Here is a 14,050-nt window from a genome sequence, read left to right as displayed (position 1 = left end):
AATAGCACAAATGACATTATAGGAAAAGTGGTTTAAAAGATAATGTGACAAATTACATGGTACAGACTACATGTTCTGGAAGCATTCTGAGAAAGGGAATATTAGTTAAGGAGGAAACCATCAAGAAAGAAATTAGACTTTAGTTGGGCCTTAAAAGATTGGTATGGTTTGGATAAGGCAAAGTGGAGGAAGTATAAAGCCTTCTCCACTATAATGAATGAAATTCTCTGAAGGCTATATTTTTAATGTTAAAATATTAATTTAATAAAGTGACTGCTTGAGGTTTCTAACTAGCCAGCCAACTCCCTCCACAGTCTAAAGAGACACCATAGAACTTGAGTGGGGCAGAAGGCAGAGGCCATGAAAGAGTAAGCCACTAAGCAGCTGGGCTAGATGAGGAGAAAGTGTAGCCAGAAGAAAGGGGCCAAAAGAGTTCTTCTTTTATACTTCTTATCTACCCCTTGTGACATCATTATCATCATCCAGTCCCTCCTAGGACATGCTAAGAGGTTTCTGATTGGAAAATAGGCATGCAGGAAATGGATTTAGAGATTAGAACTCCTTCATCAGAGGAAGGGGTGTGTCCCAAGAAGACCAAGAGACTCAACTCTCAACTACAAAAATGGTTTCACAGTTGTATGCTTTCCAAAATGGCAGCTGAATAGCTGATTTCGTTATTAAAGAGAGTTCTTGTTTTAGACAAACAAGTAGCAGGTCTCCACTCTGCTTGCAACAAAAGCCAGCCCAGTGATAGGCTTTTAACCCTATTGGACTCAATGGAGCTTTATAGCCTAAGGGAGAGACAGTTTTGCAGTTTTAAAATCAAACTCTTCTTAGGGACCAAAGGAGGGAATCATTTCTCAAAAAAATATCCCAATTCAATAATAATTTTTTCACATCACATGTTCAAAAGAAAACAAATGCTTTATTCAATAATCCATATGAATCACTCTGTAAGCTCTGTCAGAGCAAAATCTTTATTTCTTTTCTTCTGTATGACCTCTGGCTTTGGATGAGCTGATGCATATCAAATTGAACTTAATGCAGCATCACACACATGAAGGAATGTGGGAAATAGCATACAGTAAAACTGTGATGCGAGAGGACATGAAAAATATGCACAAGGTTGCAGAAGGTGAGATTTCAGGTCCCAAATAAAATTCCACTTTCTGCAAGAAGCCTTTCTTGATCCTGGTTAAGTCTAGTATCTTCACTGTAATATTATCTCCAATTGATCTTGCCTGTGTCTTATTTGTATATTGTTGATGGTTTGTTGTCTTTTTCATTATACTGTGAGCACCTTAAGAGCAGAGGCTATTTTTCACCTTTCTTTGTATCTCCTGTACTTAGCACAGTGTTCAGCATATTTTTTTTTTATCCTGGGACTCCATTCTAGGAGCATAGGGCCACAACCAGTAGGCAATGGGACACATATTCGCTCAGGGTCACCCAGCTGGGAAGTGTCTGAGCCCGGACTTGAACCTAGGACCTTTCGTCTCTAGGCCTGGCTCTCAATCCACTGAGCTAGCCAGGCTGCCCCTACTTTAGGTTGCAGTTTCTTTAGCAGATGTAGTTTTTACAAGGTGGGGTTGCTAGCCCCACGCCCAACCCTCCTCCTTTTTTCATCCGGGCTAGGGACCCTCCTTGGCCCAGGAGTGGTAAGGGTGGGCAGTAGGGGTCAAGTGACTTGCCCAAGGTCACACAGCTGGAAGTGTCCGAGGCTGGACTTGAACCTAGGACCTCCAATCTTTAGGCCTGGCTCTCAATCCACTGAGCCACTCAGCTGCCCCTGTTCAGCATATAGTATGTGCTTAATAAGTGCATGTTCATTTAACACCGGTTTAAGGCTTTCCAAATTATATCACTATGTACCTGGAAGGAGACTGAGGTATAAATTCATCTATTATATATCATAGAATCATAGATTTAGAGCTATAAGGGACTTCTAAGCCATCTAGGTCACTTTTCTAATTTTATATGTGAGGAAATGGAGTCCCAGACTAAGTAATCTCTTCAGCGTCACAGAGTAAAATAATGGAGGTTGGATTTGAACCTAGATTTCCTAATTCCAAGTACAGGAATCTATTCATTATGCCTTCTGGTAAAGAGATTTATAGAAATTCAGTTCAACATTTATCAAGTGGTTACCAACAAAACACATCATTTAGTTGTTTTAGTATTATATTTATCAAAGTGTCTTCATACAGGACAAAGTCACAATCCATATGTGTGCTTAGAATCTTCTAATGTTTTATGTGGTAACTTAGGTTGAAGACATTAGAAAAGTCAGATTTTTTGGCATTCTAATAACTCAGGGTACTGTTTTCCACTGAATGATGAGACTAATATCTCTCAATTTTACCTGTCTTGTCCTCTCTCTCTCTCTCTCTCTCTCTCTCTCTCTCTCTCTCTCTCTCTCTCTCTCTCTCCTTTCTCTCTGCTCTCCCTTTTCCCCCTCCTCTTTTCCTTCTTTTTTCCCTTCTCTCCTCTCTTTCCCTCTCTCCCTCTCTTTCTTTGCTCTCTTATTAAATATAATGGCATCAATCCAAGGCCAAGGTGAGTGGTAGGAAAGATGAAAGACAAATAACTACCTATAGTGTAATAGATAAAGATCCCAATAAAATGTAATTTTTTACATTACATTTTATAAATGCACATAGCCTTTAATTTATTTCCATTAAAAACATTTGTCTTCTTTCCTTTTCTCCTGCCCCCACTGAGAAAAAGAAAAGAATACTCTTGTAATAAATATGCTTAGCCAAGCAAAACAAATTCTCACACTGGCCATGTCCATAAATATATGACTCATTCTGCATTTTGAACCCATTATTTCTCTGTTGGGAGATGGGTAGCATTCTTCATCATCAGTCTTTTGGAACTGTGGGTAGTCATTTCATAGATCAGAGGGAGGTGACAAATCAGTGTATAAAAAACAAGCAGAAGAAATGAGGAATGGGGGAATTGGAAGGAGTGATGATTATTCTCATGATACTTTATAATATGTCAAATTATATACCATAAATTTGATATATAATAAACCATACCACATTACATATTATGTTCTAATAGAATATTTAACGCTATATTTCTCTAAACACAGAAGATTCCAGATTACCTACAATGTTAATTTATTTAAGATTGGCTTCCTATTCACTACGTTATGCTGCCTACAAGTGCTTATGCATGTATATATGTATGTTGGGTGCACAGAATGTTGGAGAAGATTACTACCTCTGGTGTGAGGACCTGCTGAGCCCTTTTCAGGACTGCTTTCTTTCTTTTGATATCAACCTTCCATCCAGTTCTCATCACAAACCCCAAAGTAAGAAACCTTACCCAAGACTGCAAGTTATAGAAAAGTGTCTGATTTGCATCTGCAGGAGTTTCCAAACTGGGCATTCTCCACGTTGATAAAATCACAAGATGTTGTCAGTTCCTCCCCAAAAGAGACCATTACTAGCTAAGTTAATTCTAGAGGTGGTAACCCTGTCAATTAAAATAATTGTGAAGTGCTTAGCACAGTGCCTAGTGAGTTCCATAGTAAGCATTATCTGTGTTTGTTTTTGTCAGTGATTATTAACCAAGGTGCCTTGGAAGTCTTCATGGAGGAAGTGGAATTGGATTTGGAATGTAAAGGATGATTAGAAATGCAGAACATGAAGAGAGAAGTAGAAGGCATAGACAAGAACATGAGCAAAGACACAGTGACATTTTTTTTTTCCAAATTTATTGACAATGTAATCTCTGCATAACCTGGGACTTGAAAACTATTATTTGTATTGTGGGTAATGCATGGATTGGAGACTTCAGTTTGAGAGAAATCAAAGGGAATAAAATAATGTCCCTTTTTCATCCTATTTTATTTGAAATGTATTCCCAAAGACGAAAACCATCTCAACCCGTTCACTTGTTCCTATGGGGTAGTCTTACAAACTAGTTTCACATAAGAAAACCTATTTAATTCAGATTTGCCTTTTAATGGATCACAGTATGAAATGATATGAGTATAGATCCTGATGCCCTCTTCTGTTCATTTTCTTTTTCCAGCTGCCAAGATGAAGTAGAAATAAAGGCTGAAAGAATTCACCTTCCAAGTTCAACTAAAAAAAGCCCTGATTACAATATATGGCAGAGAGGTTTCAGTATGATACATTGTGGGCCTGTCAGGGTCTATTTTTAGATCTGCAGTCTGTGCATTTTTTTTTGCCTCCACAGAACTGTCATTATTTTTACTCTCAGATTTTTGGGGCCAGTTTTAGAAGTCTACTAGGTTTGATATAGGCAATCCTGATGTAGAAAGAGTGCTGGGTATGCAAGCAAAGTGTATGACTTTGAATCTTGAAGGTGCCACTTATTATCATTGTGACTTTGGACAAGTCACTTAAATTCTTTCCATCTCACTTTCTTTGGCTACAAAAGAAAAGGAACGTTTCAACTTTCTAATTTTAAAACAAACAAATGGAAAACAGAAAACTTAGGGGCTGCATACATTGGTGAGTAAAAAGGTAAGGAGGAAAAGAATAAAAAAATCCTAGCAAATAAAAAAAAATATTTTGCTTCTTTTATATGTTGAAATCGAACCTGGAACAGCATCTCAGATCTTTTGAAATTTTACAGATGCAAGAGTAGGGCATCTATAGTTAAACTGGATTAATCAAACTAAGGAAGGGCACATCAATAATTTTTGGTCATTAAACTAACTGGGAGGGAATGTTAGGGTTCTTTTTAAAAACATTCAACTAATCATTCTTTAAGGATAATTACTAAACATTGACTATATGTCTGGCACCATTTATATGATTCCAAATTATAAGAGCTTTCTTTGATGGAACAGTTTACATATTAATCAGATGTGTGATTTGGGACAAGTCACTTAACATGTCTACACCTAAAGTTCCTTCATCTGTTAAATGAGAATAATAATGGTTTCTTCAACCACTTACTAGAATTACAGAATTTTAATGTTAAATGGACTTGCAGACTTCTTATGATTCAGACTTTGCTTGACCATCAATCTTTTCTAAATCTTTGTTGGCAAGTGTTCATCTAGCCTTTACTGGAAAACCTCCAATTAGGAGAATGTATAATTCCCTGGATAAAACATTCTACTTTGGGGCACTCCTCACTTTCAGGAACTTTCCCATTATATCCAACCTATATCTGCCTCCCTATTGCTTTTACCTTTGACTCTTTGTTCTGCCTTCTGAATGAAATAGAACAAGTCTAACCCTTCTTCCAAATGACAATCTTTCAAATAATTGAGGAGAGTTATCTGACTACCCCCCACCTCCAAAGCTCTTTAGACTACATATCTCTAATCCTTACCATAACAGCTCCCTGTTGATCAAATTAAATAATGGAAACAAAAGGACTCTGAAAAGCATTAATGCTTATATGACCAAGAAGTTGATATTAACTACCATCCTATATTAAACCTATTAAATTTATCCTATATCATCCTACAGTTGTCTGGGGGTAAAGAGCTAACTCCTCCTTTTTAGACCACCATTCTGCAAAGAAGAAAGGGAATTGAGGAAAGAGATCTTTGAGATATTTTGCTTGGAGGCCCAGGGTTTAAACTTTTGGGGATTTCAATTTCCATTTCTTGACGAACTTTTGTACTTAGAAATGACATTATTCAATATGCATGAATGTAGGTGAAATGTGTGAATAGCAATAACTTATCCTGTATACCTTTATACAATCTGCATAACATTTCTTTGGTTTTGACTTTTCATACAAAGGGATCCCTCATCATAAGACGGTTTCTCTGAATTTCTCTTGGCTTCTAGTCATTTTCCACAGATATTTCAGAGCTGTGTGACCAATGTCCTTCAAGTGGTGCTTTTAATGTTTTGAGGTCATTGATTTCCTGAATGCTTTTTTCCTCACTTTCAAATTCAGGTCTTCACTCCTTTTCAGATTTCTAACTGCTATCACTTCTCCTAGTTTAAAAGGGTTCCCCCAAATCTCATGACTCTTACAGAGAGATTACCAATTTTATTCTTTCCCTGACTTGCAAAGTTCTATTTTCTCATAGTTGGAATGAATTTTCAAAAACTTTCTAGTCCCAAACCTACCTGAATAATAATCACATCTAGAACGTAACCTACATGTTGAGATCTTTTGGGATCCTGACTCTTGTTACCCAATATACTATTTATCTCTTCTAGGATTAAGTAATTTGAAAATATTATGTGTGTAAACTATACTTTTATCCACATAATTAATTTAAAATGTTAAGCAGTACTGGTCAAAAGCAGATGTTCCTGGAGCACTCCACTTGAGATCTCCTAAAATCACATTTAAAAAAATTAGGGATAGCAGGTTTCTGGTCATTGAATAAATCATGAATCTATTTAACTGTACTATTATCTAGTCCATAATTCTCTTTCTTACCTCAAGCTATAAGGGAGCTTGCTGTACTTTAAGTGCTTTGCCAAAATAAAATTATACAAATCTACAACATTCTCAATATAAAAAAAAAAAGATGTTAGTTTGACATTAACAGTTCCTATGGTACTTTTCTAAATTTTTCAAAGTCAATGGCAGAAAAGGTCACAGCAATCTTTTTTTGCCATTTTATCCAAAAAAGATTCATTTTAGGTACTGTGACAATTTAGAAGATATCTAGTAGAGTATCCTAGGGATCTATGCATGTTTTTTTCCTTTGATGTTATTATTTTAAACACTCATTTAAATAAATGTATTTTATTGAATAGCAAATTACAAATCTGAGAGAGATAGCTAATATCCTAGGCAAGAGATTTAGGATTCAAAAAGCTCTTGCACAGGTACATATGGTGAAATCTAAAAATAATAAATTTAAGAGGAATAAATGTGAAATTTTATGTTTTTGTCTTAAAAATCAACTTCTTAAGGAGAAGATATGGAAGGTGTCATCAGAATGTGGTTTATCTGGAAATCTGAGAGTTTTAGTGGACTCTAAGTTACATACAAGTTGAGAATTAATTTTAATATTGTGTCATTTTATTATTAATATCAATTTTTAATATTAATTTTTTCTGACAGAAGGCCAACTCTGACTTAAATAGTCCTAGGAAAGTCATTGCATTCCTGTTCTTAAGGCATTTTGATCTTAACTAGGTGGGGTTCTTTACCCTACAAACAGAAACAAACTCAGGTTAGTCCCTAGGCTCCTGAGATCTTATATATAGCAACAACAACAACAAAAAGAACATGATTTGGGGGCATATTAAGATAGTTGTAGCTTTGGAGAATAAGGCAGAGAGTATTGTATTCTACCTTGTTTAGATTACAATTCCAGTATGGTGTTTAGTGATGGGCATTACTATTTAGAAATGAAAATAATAAAGTAAAGAACACTGAGTGACAGGTAATCAAATTAGTGAAGGTTCTTTATTCCATGCCATATGAGGATTAGCCTCAAAGGGCAGAACTTGGAGCAATAATCAGAAGTTGCAAAAAAAGAAATTCTGGTTTCCCATAAGGAAAAAACAAGCTATTGCAAAATAGAATGAAATGCTTCAAAGAGAGTGAGAGTGTTCCCCTTGATGGAGGTCTTCAAACAAAGTCAGAATAACTGATTGTTAGATGTTTGTGGTGATGATTATTTTTTGAGTATGGCTTCAATTGGATGGCTACTAATGTGCCTTCCTATTCCAACTTATATGAATCTGCTATTGTAGGATTCTTTGATTACTCTGGTATGTGTAGTTCATATAGGTTTGGTGACCTGAACTTACCAATGGCAGATTGGTACTCTAATACTATCTCCCTAATTATTCTAGATATTAGCTCTCTATTAGCCAATTTTATTCTATAATTTTCATATGAGAAAAATAACAAATAATTTTCTCTTTCCATCATTCATTATCATTGTAATACTATTTAATCTAAGATGAGGTCCTATCCCTTCAATAAACCTCCCTTTCTCTGTCCACCCAAGTAAAGCTTAAAAATAAATCTTTGTAGTGTCCTAAATTTTATTGCCAACTTTAGTTCATTCTGAGCTTTAGTTTATCTTGTATAATTCTGATATGACTATATTATATGTTGTACTTATCATCTGTTTCCTTCCCTGTGCCTCCATTTATTTTTATTTCTATATTTTAGTCTATAATCTAGAAATCCACATCCCATTGACAGACATTATCTTCTTCATCAACCATTCACTTCAGAAATCTGTATTTCTCTTCTAAAACCTTTGCCTATAAATAAAAAAGATCAACCCCAGTCAGTCATACAAACTCTACCTGTGTCCCTAAGCTGTTTATTTTCTCTCCCAAGAATTCATAATTCTCAGGAGTTCTTTCTAGATTCCTTCTGCCAATAATTTTTTTAATAATCAAATTAATCAACAGAAGTGAGTAGTCACAAGGATTCAAGACTCAGGAAGGCTAGGTGACTCAGTAGAGCCAGGTCTAGAGACAGGAGATCCTGGGTTCAAATCTGACCTCAAATACTTCCTAGCTGTGTGATCTTGAGCAGGTCACTTAATCCCAATTGCCCAATTGTTCTCTGCCTTACTTAATAGTGATTCTAAGACAGAAGTTAAAGGATTTAGAAAAAGAGTCTATGAGATTTTTCATTTCATCTTGGAGACAAGTCCTGAGAAGATGACAGACTCTACTGTAATTATTACCAGGTCTCTGCATCTCTCAGTTAGAAGTTACCAGTCAGTTCTACTTGTCTCTACCATGTGGTAGAGGATCATCTGTGGAGCAGTATCAGTATTTAGCAGAGGTCAAAAACCTACTCCTCCTCTTTGAGAGGAGTTTTACCTTTATTCTTTAGTTCAACATGTTTGTTTGTCTTTCTTTCCCCCTTTCTTAGTTGTGTCACAGTCTTCTAATTGTCTACTCCTCTGAAACAAGATGGCAATCCCATTTGACTCTTCAGAATCCTTTTTTCTTTGCTTTTTTAACTAAACCAATTCTTCCTCTTTTCTTTTATGATGATTATCATTTTACCATTAATAACAAGAATTTATATAACATCTTAAGATTACAAAGGTTTTACATAGGTCATTTTATTTTATCCTCACAATAACCCTATGAAGTAGGTGCTATAGATATCCTTATTTTATCAAGGGATAAACAAAGGCAAAAAGGGGTCAAGTGACTTACTCAAGCTCATATAGATAGTATCTAAATCAGGATTTGAATTCAAGTCTTCCAGACTCCAAGACCCATACTCTGTACTATACCATCTAGTTGCCTAAAAATACTTTATTCTTCTTTTCACAATGGGCTTTCAAAAGTTACCAGATCCTGTTACTAGTCACTGAAAGTGGGCCTAATGCCCAAAGTCTTCTTTTCCTCCTCTTGTAAAAAGGATCATAGCCTTTATTTTGAGCATAGATAGTAACTATTTGGCAGTAAGCAAATGCCATTCACTCATATCATTTTAAAATTTCTGTCTCTTGGTCCTTTCTAGAAGAAAATCCCCAGGTTTTGTTGTTTCTTTTAACTCTTATGGCTATCACCCCTGAAGAATTTCTGCGTCAGGTGTCTTCAATTCCTGAGTCCACACTTTTTGCTTATCCTTGTCAGGTATCTCCAACTTCCTTTCCTTCCTTTTACAGAAATATTTCTCCTCCTCAGAATCATCTCTTTAAGTCTTTTTTCTTTCTTTTAACTCAAGTATTTTTTTCCTTTTTTAATCACAGGTTCTTAGCCATGAGGATTTCCACTCAGATTCTCAGTAATGTCAAATGGTCAACTTTATGCTAAGCCCTTAGTTTTTTAGAGATTTACTATTCTGCAGCACTATAAGACAGTTGGGGGAGGGCTTATAATAGCAGCTGTAAAGGATAAAAGTTTGGCAATTTATAAAAATTCTTTCATTAAAACACAGCCTCAGGAGCAATTACATGATATTCATTATTTGTTCCTGCCTTGCTTTTATTTTCTTTTTTTTCTCAGCCTAAGCCTTGATTTTAACCAGTTTTTAGTTCCATGGTATCTAACTGTATGGTTGGCCTATTATTATTGTTTTAGAATCTATTTCCCCATCCCTTAGTTTTAGTACAAAGTCTAGAGCCCAGACAGAAACTTCCTTCCTATTGCCCACTATCTAGGGTCTCTTGAAATACCTCCTGGCTGTAGTTTGGGAAACCCTTGACTCCCTACCTTTGGAAGCACCAGAAATAAAGGATGCTTCGGTATGTATTCTATGGTTTCAAGCTTCAGTACTATCTATGATTTCCATGCTCTTAGTCTTCAAAATGGAATGCTCTCTCATCTTATCTTGGTTCTGTTATGGTTCGCTTTTTTTTTTTAACCCTTAATGTATCAGTTTCAAGGTAGAAATGGTAAGGGCTAGGCAATCAGAGTTAAATAACTTGCCCAGGGTCACAAAGCTATACTATAAAATGTCTGAAGCCATATTTGAACTCAGGATCTCCTGTCTCTAGGACTGTATGTCTATGAATTGAATCACCTAGCTACCCTTCTGGTTCATTCTTTCAATCAAATATTGGTAGGTAGATCTTTTGATTGTTTTTCATAATTATATAGTTAATTCTTTAGTCTATACTGTATAAGCTGTGACCTGAAAAAATTGGCTCATTAAATTTCTGGGAGTTTGGATTTTTCTCACTCTGTAGCTCTCTACTTGGATAGACAACATAGTATAGAGTGGTGGTACTCAAAATGTGGTCTGAGGAGACCTCAAGACCCTTTTAGGGGGTCCTCCAGTTCAAAATTATTTTTATAATAATACCATGATGTTTCATTACTATTGTGGTAAATATCAATAGATATAATCCAAACAAACAATAAGTTCTTTGTGGTTCTCATTTATTTTTAAGAGTATAAAAGGATTCTGAGATCAAAAATGTTAGAGAACCATTGATGTGGTGGATAGGGAGTTGGCACTGAAGACAGGGAGACATAAATTCATGTTCTAACTCTGCTGCATATAGACTGTGACTCTGGATAAGTCACTTAACTTTTCAGTGTTCCAATCTACTCTCCAAGACAGTTTTAGAAAAGATGCTGACCTGAATTATTAAAGTAAGTTTTTTATTTGTAGCTCCCAAAACAACGAAGTCATAAATCTAGGGCAAAAAAAAGTCAAAAATTTGCTTTGACCAGATTAGCTTTTTCTCTAGTTCTGAGCCTATGATCTTAAGTGGGTCCATCTTTAGCTTCCCACTATTGGTCAAGTTAAGTTGAAAGGCCCACTTATGGGGCAAACAACTTGGGACTCCCCCCCCCTTTTCCTCAGCTAGAGATAAGTGCATCTGAAGTCAAGAAGACTTGAACTCAGACTTGGCCTCAGATACTTACTAGTTTTGTGACCCTGGGAAAGTCACTTAACCTCTGTTTGCCATAGTTTCCTCAAATGTAAAATAAGAATAATAATATCACCAACTCTCCAGGGTTTAGGGGGAGGATCATATAAGTTAATATCTGTAAAGTGTTTAGCACAGTGTCTAGCACATAGTAGGCACATTCCCCACTTCAGGATGATGTCAATGGACTTGTTTGGTTCCTTTTCTCTTAGCAGCATAGCTTGAAACTTATATGATGTTGTAATAATCACATTTAAAACAATTATGCTGCCATATAAAGTTAACAGCATATTTTCATCCCCCCACCCCTAATAAGCAGGCAAATAATATTTTACTACAATATGTCTTTACATTGTTTCTACTTGCTTACTCAAACTTTAGCCTAGGTGTCTAATTGCTCTCTGCTTATGAAATGTCTCATTTAGCAGAAATGCATTGTAGCATTTATTAAACACAGAGTCCATGCAATGTTGTCCTCTGTACTCAGAGGACCAAAATGACATCTCTTACATCTGAACCAATGTATACTGTATTTGACTGCAGCTGAAGCTCAGAAAGCTCTGCCACAGATTGAGAACTAATAGCCTGTATGAACATTTGGGATGGAAATGTCTTTGGATTTGCAGATCTCCAAAGTCTTTTGAGCTACTGCAATTTTGCTTTGCTCACAGAGCACAGTGCCTTCTTTAATGTGGGCATGCCATGCTGGATGGTCCTGTGTCAGTGTCTCCCGTGCCTCACAATCGATATCAAAATTCTTCAGAGAGACCTTGAGAGTGTCTTTGGATCACTTCTTCTTACCTCTGTTTTTTGCTTTCCTTGTGTAAGTTCTTTTAGGCAAACATACATCTGGCTTTCAAATGATGTGGCCAACCTTTTGGGGCTCACCTCTTTGCAGTTGAGTTTTGTTAAGATGATAATAACAGATAATTTGGAGAAGCAGATAAATGTGTCAGGGCCAATAGACCTACAAATCAAGAGCCACAGATTGACAGGCCTCAGTGAGAATAGGAGGGGGTTTGACACTCCTGGATCTCAAACCCCTCCCCCCTAAACAGTAGCTGTTTTCAGTTGGAAGATGGAGACTGGATAAGATTCTTCTGGTAAGTTACTGTTATGGTTGAACCCCAATGATGTTCCCTTTCTTTAATTTATATTCCTCACAGGTCTGATAGAGGAATAAGTAGAAGCTAGCTATCTAACTGATGAGGACAGAGATGATCTTCTTAAAACTGGCTGCTGACAGGATTCAAATTAGATGACCAGATTGAGTTGTGAGTATTTCCCCCAAATAATTTCCAGGCACAGATATTGAAGGTAAAGGTTATATTAAGAAGTAAAAAGGAAAACTAGAGAGGTTAATGAGGGTTTTGGATAAGAAAAGGTGACCCTGACCTGTTAGGTTGAAGCTGCCATCCCCCCCCCCCACCCAAAGGTAGGGGTGAAGGCACTAACTGAACTTGTTAGATAATTTATATATATAATCACTAAATCACTAGATAATTATTATATTGATATTGATGAGGATTGATCCTAACCAAAGGCTAACCCCTGAGTAGAAACCACACTGGCTTATGCCACAATGGCCACCCAGGTGATCCCCTAAAGTCAAGAGCAGTAAGCAATGTGTCTGCTCAGTTCAACTCCAACAAAGCAACTGTCTCTACATAACAGTCTGAATGCTTAGTAGTTTAGCTTGAGAAAAGACCTGTATCTGGAATCTTATCTTGCCAGGTGATCCTCCGAAGCTTCCAAGGCAATTCAAATGGAAGTGATTTGATTTCCTGGCACTGTGTTGGCAGATTGTCTAGCTTTTACAGGTTTACGACAATGGGATCAACCCAACAACTCAGTAGACTTTCAGCCCGGTAGGCAGCCTAATATTTCTCTCCCACAGTTTCCTTCTGAGCCTCCCAAACACTGTGCTAGTTCTGGAAATACATGTATCCACTTCATCATCTATGTGTCCATCCCTGGAAAATATCCTGCCAAAGTAAGTGAACTTATCCACACAATTCAAAATTTCTCCATTTGCTATCACAAATTGTTCCATGTATGGATGCATCTGGCTAGTGGAGAACATCTATTTTCTTGGTGTTGATTGTCAAAATTAGCCACTTGTCAAGTGGCAAGTAACCCAAACTCTTCTAACTTCTTATCTTCCCAGAATGTCCTCTCCCTAGATTGCCACCATCTCAGTGTTTAAATGAAGATTCATGTCTTAGAGGCTGCATTGAGTACACAATTATCTGTGAACATAAATTCATGAACCAGCTCTCCCTCCACTTCAGCCTTGGTGAATTTTATCACCAACACCTTAGTATGCAAAGGCATTATAGCACGTATATAATATAAAAATAAAATGAAACAGTCCCTTACCTCAAGGACCTTTAATCAAACCTGGGTTTGTCTGAATTCAAAGATTTGGTTGTTGGATTTGCTTTGCTATATATAATGAATAGTTTGGTTCACAGAATTGCTTAAACTCACCTAGAAGATGAATATAATAGCATGTCTCTGACAGAGGCAACTCTCTCAGTTTGGGTTAGTAGTATTGGTTGAAATTGGGGGCCCATAAGCAAAAATTAAATAATCATGCTAGAATTGTAATTTTTTTTATTCCTAAGAGGTTACCTTATTCAATTTAAAAGATGAAATAATAAAACTTCAGTTACATATATATGCCTTCACTTACTGCCATAAAGTTAGGTTCATGACCTCAATCTTCCTCAGGCTTATTTCCAATCTCTACTTCTTTGAAGACTAAAA

The 14,050-nt window shown here is 36.4% G+C and overlaps 1 pseudogene; it reads left to right on the top strand.

Annotated features, from left to right (window-relative positions):
• Positions 1-1,065: 1,065 nt before the first annotated feature.
• LOC123241477 overlaps positions 1,066-14,050 on the top strand; it is a 147,391-nt pseudogene continuing 134,406 nt past the window's right edge.

Source organism: Gracilinanus agilis, chromosome 3 (assembly GCF_016433145.1).
Source record: "Gracilinanus agilis isolate LMUSP501 chromosome 3, AgileGrace, whole genome shotgun sequence".
Lineage (NCBI taxonomy): Eukaryota > Metazoa > Chordata > Mammalia > Didelphimorphia > Didelphidae > Gracilinanus > Gracilinanus agilis.
Note: the sequence above shows the minus strand (reverse complement) of the source record. Positions and strands in the feature narration are given on the sequence as shown.